Source organism: Mus caroli, chromosome 10, assembly GCF_900094665.2.
Source record: "Mus caroli chromosome 10, CAROLI_EIJ_v1.1, whole genome shotgun sequence".
NCBI classification, from domain to species: Eukaryota; Metazoa; Chordata; class Mammalia; order Rodentia; family Muridae; genus Mus; species Mus caroli.
In genome coordinates this window covers 85,133,785-85,143,679 of record NC_034579.1, presented here as the reverse complement: position 1 = coordinate 85,143,679, position 9,895 = coordinate 85,133,785, and positions in this window count along the sequence as shown.

The following is a 9,895-nucleotide window of genomic DNA, read 5'->3' as shown; positions in this document are numbered from 1 at the left end:
GGTAATATTTGTCCTTCTCAGGTCTCTGCTATGATTGAAGACTAGATGGTTATAGTCTCACAACTAAGCTTAAGTTGTGTAAGATTTAAGAAAACATTTTTAAGTCTAAAATGTTTTAAGGTTAATAAAATGATATAGTAAAAAATAATTTAGGTACAAAACTCTGAACTCACCAATATAGAATAGATAATAGAATATTTTCTAAAATTGTCAAATACTATGGACTGAACATTATGAATGTAAATCTTACCTAATAACTTTCATAACTGTTTCATAATTGTTGATATTGTATTCAATTTATATTTGAAAACAGCCTTTTATGAGACTAAAAAGGGGAATTGTAGAGAGAATAAATACCTTATGTCTATACAGATGTGGCATCTGTCAATAATAAATCTAATGGCTTATGATTGAGGCAAGAAATAGGAGGTGGGACAAATGGGAAGCAGAAAGGATTCTGGAATAGAGCCAAACATGGAAGATTCATCCAGGGAAGATGTGACAAGATGAACTCATGATACCTGAGCACAAGCAGTCAGCAGAAAACAGATTAGAATGAATGGAATAATTTAGGTTATGTTCTAATAAGAGAAAAATCTAGCTATATGATCAAGGTACTTATAAATATATTTTGAGTCTGTGCTTACTTCTGGGAACATGGGGCTGGGAGGAAGAACCATAACAAACTTTCACAAAAATACAAGATAAGTATGTATTCAGATCAAAATACAGCCAAAGCTTTCCCCGGGGATAAATCCAACTGAAGACAAGTTCACAATCCAAAATTATAAAAACTCACAGCTCTGAAAAAGGAAGCATCATCGAGGAGGGATTTATATCTATGAAGAGTTAAGGTAATAGAATGGTCTAAGTTCAAAATTTTAAACTATCAAAGTCATCAATATACAAAAACCATTGTTCTAGTCTACTGCCTGTTGCTGTGATAAACACTAGTGCCAAAAGCAACTTGGGGAGAAAATGACTTGATTTGTGGGTTACTCAAGCCAAGGCAAGAACTTAGGACCAGGAACTGAAGAGAACCCATGGAGAATTGTTGCTTGCTGGTTTGCTCTCTGGCACACATTCAGCTACTTTTCTTATACAGCCACGCCCATCTACCTATGTATAGTACCTCCCACAGTAGATGCATCAATTAGCTACCATGACAATGCCCACACACCTGCCCACAGGCCAATCTGACGGGAGCAAGTCTTCAATGGATATTTCCTCTTCCCACATGACTCTAGGTTTACATCTAGTTGATAACTAAATCTAACAATGAAGAATGTAAAAAGAAAGAAAAGGATTAATAAGACCAAGCTATTATGGAAAAGGTCACGGGTCGGGGGAGGGGAAAAATTACAAAAGATAGCATGTTTTTAAATCAAAACTACTATGATTGAATGAATACTTGTTTCTTCCAAAATTCTAATGCTGAAATCTTAACATCCAATGATGGTACCAGTAGGTGAAACAAATAGATCATATAGTAGGTCAAACCTATCAATAATAGGTGAGACAAGTACATCATAAATTAATTAGTGCCCTATGAATGCCCATAAAAATCCCCTGGTGGGGGATACAGCAAAAACAACATCTGCCAACATCTTAATTCTGGACCTCCAAGACTATGATGACAGATCTATGGGAAATAATCTTCTGGTGACAAATGACTTTCTGTATGACATTTTTCTAGAGCAAACTAAACAGGCCAAAATCCATAGTCAATGAAATAATTTGTTGACAGCTTAAATAAGCAATAGGCAATGACAGTAGCTACAAATAAAATTACTTATTTGAACGGTTAAGTGCTAAGGTAGTCACCTCTGTCACGGAAGAATAGCTAGGAAACATAAAGGGGAGAATGAGGGGGCTTCTCATATTATAAAGGGGCTTCAGAACAGGAAAAGGGTAATTTAAAAGAGACAATACTCAGAGAGATAATGATGACATTTTCTGGAAATAAATAAAAGCATGAGTCATTCTGTTTAAAAGGACATGAGTTCTGAGAACTTCACAAAAGAAAAAATGTCATATATCAGAGAGAACCTAGAGAAGCAAAAGTAGACATGAGTTTTGAAGCTACCAAGAAGAAATGACTTTACCACGAAACAGCAATCAGAATGATGGAAAACTTGCAATTGGGAAAAACAGATGCCACAAACAGTCAAAAAATACGTGAAATGTTCTAACTAAAATAGCTTTCAGACTAGAATTGCCTGCTGTGCCAAGCTAATAGTCAAAGCATGAGAGTGAACTACAGACTTTTAAACATACAGAGAATAAGAGTTTGCTCTCCATGTATCACTTTCCTTCTGCCCATTGAAAGAGCCACCAAAAAGCTGAACATTAGCAGAAAATCAAAACAAGAGAGATGAACTGGAAAGCAGAAGTCATGTTGAGAGAAAATTTGATTTCCATTTACTCCATAAATAAATGTGGTCTCTGTAAAATAATAAGCATAAGTGACTAATTTTGAAGCATTTTTAAATAACAGTGCACAGCCAACATAACCAAATAATCACAGCATAAAGGATGGGATGTGTTCAGGAAAGAACTAAAGCCGTCTAAGCTGCTTTGATGAGTTTAGAAAAATCATAAGGAGAAAATGAATTAAATGGAGTTAAAAATGGAGAAATAAAAATGGAGAAATAAATACAGTTAAAATATTTTTATGAAGATTTAACAATAAGATTATGCTCTTAAGCAAGATTAACATTAATTATTTTAAATGCATTTTTCAAATATCTTCCTCATAAACATCTCAAGAACTCAAAAAGAGATATGTCCGGAAATGAAGAAAGTTAATCTACTTCTTATTCACATGTTTAAGAGTTGGTTCACACAGAGCAATCATATTTAGCATCCAAGGTTAATATTTATTTTTATTAGCACATGTTAACTGTACAAAATAATGGGCTTTTAAAATGATATTTTTATACATCCCATATAATGTATTTTCTCATATTCACCTCCCAGTACCCTCTCTTTTTCCCAAACACTAAAGTCCTTCATCAGAATAATGAGTAAGATGGCTCAGTGGGTAAAGGCCCTTGCCACCAACCCTGTAAGTTTGGTCCCTGGAATCACATAGTGAAAGGGGAGAAGCAACTCCCACAAGTTGTATTCTGAACTTTATATGTGTGCCTTGAAACATAAGGACACACACAAACAAAATAAAGATTTTTTTAACTACAGTAATAATAAGGATCTTAGGAACTTTTGAAACTTTCCAAATTAAAAGTAAATGCATAACCCAACACAAAAGAGGAGAGGGGGAGGAAAAAAGGGTATATTTTCCCTACAAATTCAAAGCTTTAAAAACCCCTCAAGAACAGCACTGGCTATTCATCCTGAAGACCTGAGTTCAACTCCCAGCCCCTACACAGCAGCTCATAATATTCTGAAACTCCAGTTCTAGGGACTCCCATACCCTCACATAGACATACAAGCAGGCTCATAAAATTTTAAATTATTTCCTAGGAAATTCTAAAACCTTAAAAAAGAATAGCACTTCTTTGGAAGGCTGGGTCCATATCAACTGAGCTAAAGAGTTTAAGGCCAGCCTGGGCTACTTAATAAGACCCTGTCTCAAGAAAATTTATATGGTATCTATTTGTGTCACCCATCACAAGTTTTTAGAGTCTACTAAAATGATAATTATTAATTAAACAAGTCATTGAAACCATCATTTCCCTACCATTAGGAAAGCCATTTGCAATGTGTATTCTCAACTGAGGAGACAAAGCACATCTATCAAATGATATTCAAATGTTTTCTAGCACTGACTGGTCACTATTGCCACAAAAGAATCACTTCTGCATAGCTACAGGTTGCTAACATTCTAACTTTGTTTTTCTTTTGGGAGACTTAATTGCTACTTGCAGAAGCCATTATTAAGATCTGAATAGAGAATGTTTAAATTAAAAAATACCATGATCATATTCAAGAATCACTGTAATTGGTCTATTAAGCAGCAGCTTTGCAGCAGGGCCTACATTTTTATTTGCTTCATTATTTAAAAAGAAATGGCAATTATTAGCTATACTGCAGCGACTAAACATTCCATTGTTTACATTGTTGGTGCTAACAGCTTTGCATCAACTCATTGACAATTTATTCTATCCATTTACTATTAAGTGATATAAAGTGATTTGGCTGAAATTTCTGCTTTTTATAATGATTTTTAGGGGGGGAAATACAATGAGAGAGTTGACTGCATCTGTCAAGGTAGAATGGGGCTATGAATAATAACAATGTCCATGGCTTTTTTTTCTCTCCAAATATGTCTACTGACGGTGACTATAAATAGCCCCCACATAACGTTCACTAGAGAACTTAGATGATGGGAGAGCTCTACCTGGGACTATGCAAGTCTCTTTGGCTCAGAGACAAACATCATGGAGAATCACCCTACTAGTATCTGTTGGGAGTATTGTGCAAGGCAAATCACATAAGCAGTCTTAAAAGGAAAAAATCCTCTCACATGAGAAAGGTCACAGAGAGAAAGAAGATCAAGATATACATGTGTAGTCATACAGCACATGGCAGTGAACATGCCAGCATTTTTTCATGTGAACAAGGAAAGGATCATTTCCACATATGATTTATATAAGCAATTTTTTCACATTTATTTGTTTATGGAAGAGGAAAGGTGATTCTTGTTTACAAAAAAAAGTAAGCCAGATGTGGTAGCACACTCCTTTAATCCCAGCACTCAGGAGGCAGAGGCAGGCAGACTTCTGAGTTCAAGGCCAGCCTGGTCTACAAAGTGAGTTCCAGGACAGCCAGGGCTATACAGAGAAACCCTGTCTCGGAAAAAAAAAAAAAAAAGAAACAAAATGTGTGATGGTGAGGAAATGGCTCCACACATTAAGAAGCTTGTCAATAAGCTTTGTGGTCTGAGTTGGATTCCTGGGATCCACATGGTGGAAGGGAAAAGCCAACTCCCAGAAGTTGTCCCATAACCTCAATGCTCATCAGCCATGCCATGGCATGCATACACACATATGCACAAACACACACACACATAAATAAATAAATAAATAAATAAATAAATAAATAAATAAATAAAAATAACATAATAGTAAAATAAATAAAATGCTAAACTGGACTAATATTAGGCACTGTTTGAAAAAATATACTTTAGAAAATAAGCATAAAGAAGAAATGATTTATATTGGCTCACAGTTTCTAAGGTGTCAGTCCAAGACCAGCTGGATCCAACATTCTGAGCATGATGATAATCAAAATATCATAGTGTCAAGAGCTGTTCTATTTGTAATGGCCTTAGAAAGCAGGAAGGAGCAACAGAAAGAATCAAAAGATGACATACACCACCAGAGACACACCCACATCTCCTCCAATAGTTCTGACCTCTGAAATTCCTTCCCCCCAGTCATGCTATAAGGTTCCATCAAGGGATTAACAACTGATGATGTCAGAGCCATTACTATCCAATCATGTCTCAGTATCTCAGTACCTCAGTTTCTCAACATTTAAAAACCAATGAGTCTTTATAGGCAATACTTCATACCCAAACTGTAGCAAAGGCAGAAGCTTAATAGTTTTAACTAATTTTGACAGTTTAATACTGCTAAAATCAACATGTTGGCCAGTCTTATGATTTGCATTCCAAACTCTTGGAAGAAATATAATAAGCTAATATTATTTAAGTCCTTAAAAAAGTTTTAACATTGTGAAATATAGTAAGGAACTCCTAAATTCCTAGACTACCACTACTTGACTCATTTTTCTTGTTTTTATTCAAGGAAGGAAAATGATTAATTTTTTTCACATTCATTTGTTTACTGGAAGCAGAGACTGAATGTGCTGTCCATCAGTGCACATAAGGAGAATGTGCTGTTCATCAGTGCACATAAGGAGAATGTGCTGTCCATCAGTGCGCATAAGGAAGGCAAATGAATTGCAGAAGTAAGTTCTCTCTACCACATGGGTTTCAAGGATCAAACTCAGGTCAGTGGGTTTAGCAGTCAGAACCTTGACTGGATGAGCCATCTCATAAACCCTCAAGGAAGCAAATGGTGTCTTAACAAGTCTAGTGATAGTGCAGGGTCACAAATGAGAAGCCCCACACTCCTTAGGTTTTTTCTATATGTCAGTGATGCTGGAGTACCAGTAGCTTTGTAAGTGTGAGGGCTGTAAAGACCCCAGATAGTTTTGCATGCCAAATTCAAAGCTAGAAATACATGACTTCAAAACTCTTTTGGAAGTTTGCACAGGGATTTTAGTACCGTGATCCCAACTGTAAAGAGTGGTGCAGCTGGTGTACACTTGTAAACTCATTATTGGGGAAGACAGAATCAGATTATAGGGTAAGATTATGGGGCCTTTTTTGGTCTCTACTCAATAGATGGGCTCCAGGTTCAATGAGAAATATTAGCTTAAAACGTAACTTCTCAGTTGAAGACACCCCAATGTCAAGTTCTAGACTAAATGCACGCATGCACAAACACACACACACACATACACTCACACACAATTTAAAATGGTCCACACACAGGCAACTATTTCAAGGTCCAACATTCACTTCTCCATTGAAAGAACTCTTGATGGTCATTCAATAACCACTATTGAATCCCATTGATAAGCCACCCTCTTTATTCTTCTATGAAATTTGACAGTAGCTTTTCTCAAAGAATTTCCTGTAAATCAGTCGCTCTGTGAGAGTTAATTGTTGGTTATATGACATACTAAATAAATTTGAAAAGCACTGAGTTAGAATGAGATTACTTACTGAAAAGTTCCCAAAGCCTCAAAAAAAAAAAAAAAAGAAAAGAAAAGAAAAGGAAAAAAAAAAGATACCTCAAGAATCTCCAAGAAAGACATGCATCATTCAGGACTTCCAAGACTTACTTAACTACTGACTCATTTTCATTTTTAAGGCAGGTGAGACTTGTTCCACAGAAGACACTTTGGATCTCTTGCTCGTGCCTTCCTTACCTACTCTGTCCCCTTATCCCTTCCCTCCTCTCTCCATGTGCTCATAGCTGGCCTCTACTCCTCCTCTCCTCTCCTCTCCTCTCCTCTCCTCTCCTCTCCTCTCCTCTCCTCTCCTCTCCTCTCCTCTCTCTCTCTCTCTCTCTCTCTCTCTCTCTCTCTCTCTCTCTCTCTCTCTCTCTCTCTCTCTTTCTCTCTCCTTCCTTTCTCTACCCCTACTACCCTCTTAACCCCTTCCCATGCCCTGAATAAACTCTATTCTATACTTTAAAAATAAAGACACTTTGAAATGTGATAAACTGGACTTTTCCGGGGAAGCAGGGAAGCTAACTGCAGATCTTCCCCTCTCCCTCCACTCCTCCACATCCAATCCCCCAGTCTCATTCCCAGTTCTGCAGCAGACCACTTGCTCAGCCTTGCTCTCTTTTGCTCCTATCTCTAGTGTATTGAACAGATCTTCCTGTCCAACCATTGCCATACTCACTGATTTAGCCCAGCCCCAATTCTAACAGGCATGCCCTGGGAACCAGCAGGCCACTTCAATCAGGGAATCGGATAGGCTAACTACAGATCTTCACATCTCGCTGTATTCCTCCAAATCCAGTCCCCTAACCTCATCCTCTGCTGTACTGTGTCTCCACTCTCTATCCCCATTCCCAGGGAACTAAGCATATCCTGGTGGAACACCCTGCTTTCCTCCCTCCTGTGAACCCCCTCAGCCCCCAATCCCTAACAACTCATCCTCATTCCTAACTGTCCACTCCCAATACCTAGAAACACATTTAACCTGGAACCCCCAGTAGTCACATCTAACAGGACCCCAGAAGAATTTTCTACCAGGCAACATCTAGTCACCAAAATCTCCTAAGAACTAGAAGGGGAAGCAGAAACCAAGGAACAAAATACCCACTCAACAGAAACAAAACCACGGATCAGCACCTAGACTTACAATGTTCCCAAACCCAGATGCCTAGACACAATAACAGCCAAGACAATATGTCTCCACTGGAGTCCAGCAACCATACACTATACGCCCTGAGTATTGCAACATGGCTGAAACACAAGAAAAAGACCTTAGAATAGAATAGGTATATATTCCTAAATCTATAAATACAACTGCACAGTCTGTATAATGTTACTTGTATACATGCTAGCACAGCCTCCCATCCTGTTTCCCTCTCCTTTTTTCTAGACAATGTCACCTCTACTTTTACTTAATACATACAGGCATGACTTTAGGTATTAATATAAAATTCTGGGAATCACAAGTGAGAAAACATATTTGTCTTATGGACACCCCTTTATTTTGATTAATGCAATTATCTCCAGTTGCATCCATTTTCCTGCAAACGACGTATTATTCTTCTTTACAACTGGGGAAAATTCCACTATGAACATAACCCACACTTTCCCTACCCATTCTTCTGCTGTTGGGCATCTATGCTGGTACTGTAACTTAGCTATTCTGATACTGGAGTAAAGGTTGATGTGCAAATGTCTGTGGTATGTAGACTTGAACCAGTAGTATTATAGTAGACCATATTGTACAGCTATTTCTACTTTTGGTAGAAAATGCCATGCTGATTTCCACAGAGGCTGGTCCAGTTTACACTCCCAGCTGCTGTGCACACACCATACCAGCACTTGCTGTTGTTTGTTTTCTTATTGGCTATCATTTTGACTGATGTAAGATCAAAATCTCAATGTAGTTTTGATGTGAATTTCTCTGATGGGTAATAAGGTTGAATGTCTTCTCATGTTTCCTGGCTGTCCATAGTCCATCTGTTGTGAACTGTGTTCATTTTAAGCCAGTTTATTGACTGGGTTGCTTATTTTCTTGTTTAGTTTTCTAAGTTCTTTTTATGCTCTAGATATTAATCTATTAATCCCCTGTCATATGTAGAACTTCCAGAGGAACTTTCATGTAGTCCCAGGTCTAGAAGTCTATAAAGTAGGCATACAAACCAAACAATTAGTGATAATAAATCATAAAGAAATTTACTTTAAAACAATTTTAGTCCATATATAATTTTCCTACTCATTAAATATTATAGCTGTGTTTGTTTGTTTTTACATAAAGAATTAAATCTTGGCTGAATATTTGGTACTACAGAATGCAAAGCATCTTTAATATTTTCCAAGGTTGATCAGTATCTTTAATAATTATCAATGCTGAGAATGTGGCTTTGTGCAAATATGTAGTAAAAAAATTCAAAAGCGAATTTAAGACCATTGTAAAAATAGTTGGCAATTCTATCTTAATTCCAAGCCAAATGCATTTAATGACTTTTTATGAAATTCAAGTCAGCAACTCAAACAACACTTATTTAAATCAAATATTTCAACATAACACAATCCAAGGATTACTAATTTGAAATTTACATGCTGAGGGTGACAGTAGGAAAATATTGAAAGTTTTTATTTCCATAATTAAACCATTATTTTAAGATCTAAGAATTCTGTTACACATGAGTGCACACACACACACACAAATACATCCATTCATTGCATACAAGAGTGTTGATTCTGAGTCAAGATATTAGCATTGTGTAGCATGAAGTCATGCTCAGTGCAAAGTGTTCATGTTAGATCTTCTCAACCAAGACTACTGTTAAGTCATAGGATATAGCGTAGTTGACTTTTACCAGAAACACATTGAATTCATTATGCGTCTGATTTGGGATTAATTTTTGGTCATTTCACACTCTGAATCTTTTTTTTTTTTTTTTTTTTGGTGAGGGATTATTATAAATGAATTTTTTTTTGTTTCTTTTTTTTTTAGGTAATTTCCTCAATTACATATCCAATGCTATCCAAAAAGTCCCCAATACACTCCCCCCCAGTCCCCCACCCACCTACCCCCACCCCTTGACCCTGGCATTCCCCTGTACTGGGGCATATAAAGTTGGCAAGTCCAATGGGCCTCTCTTTCCAG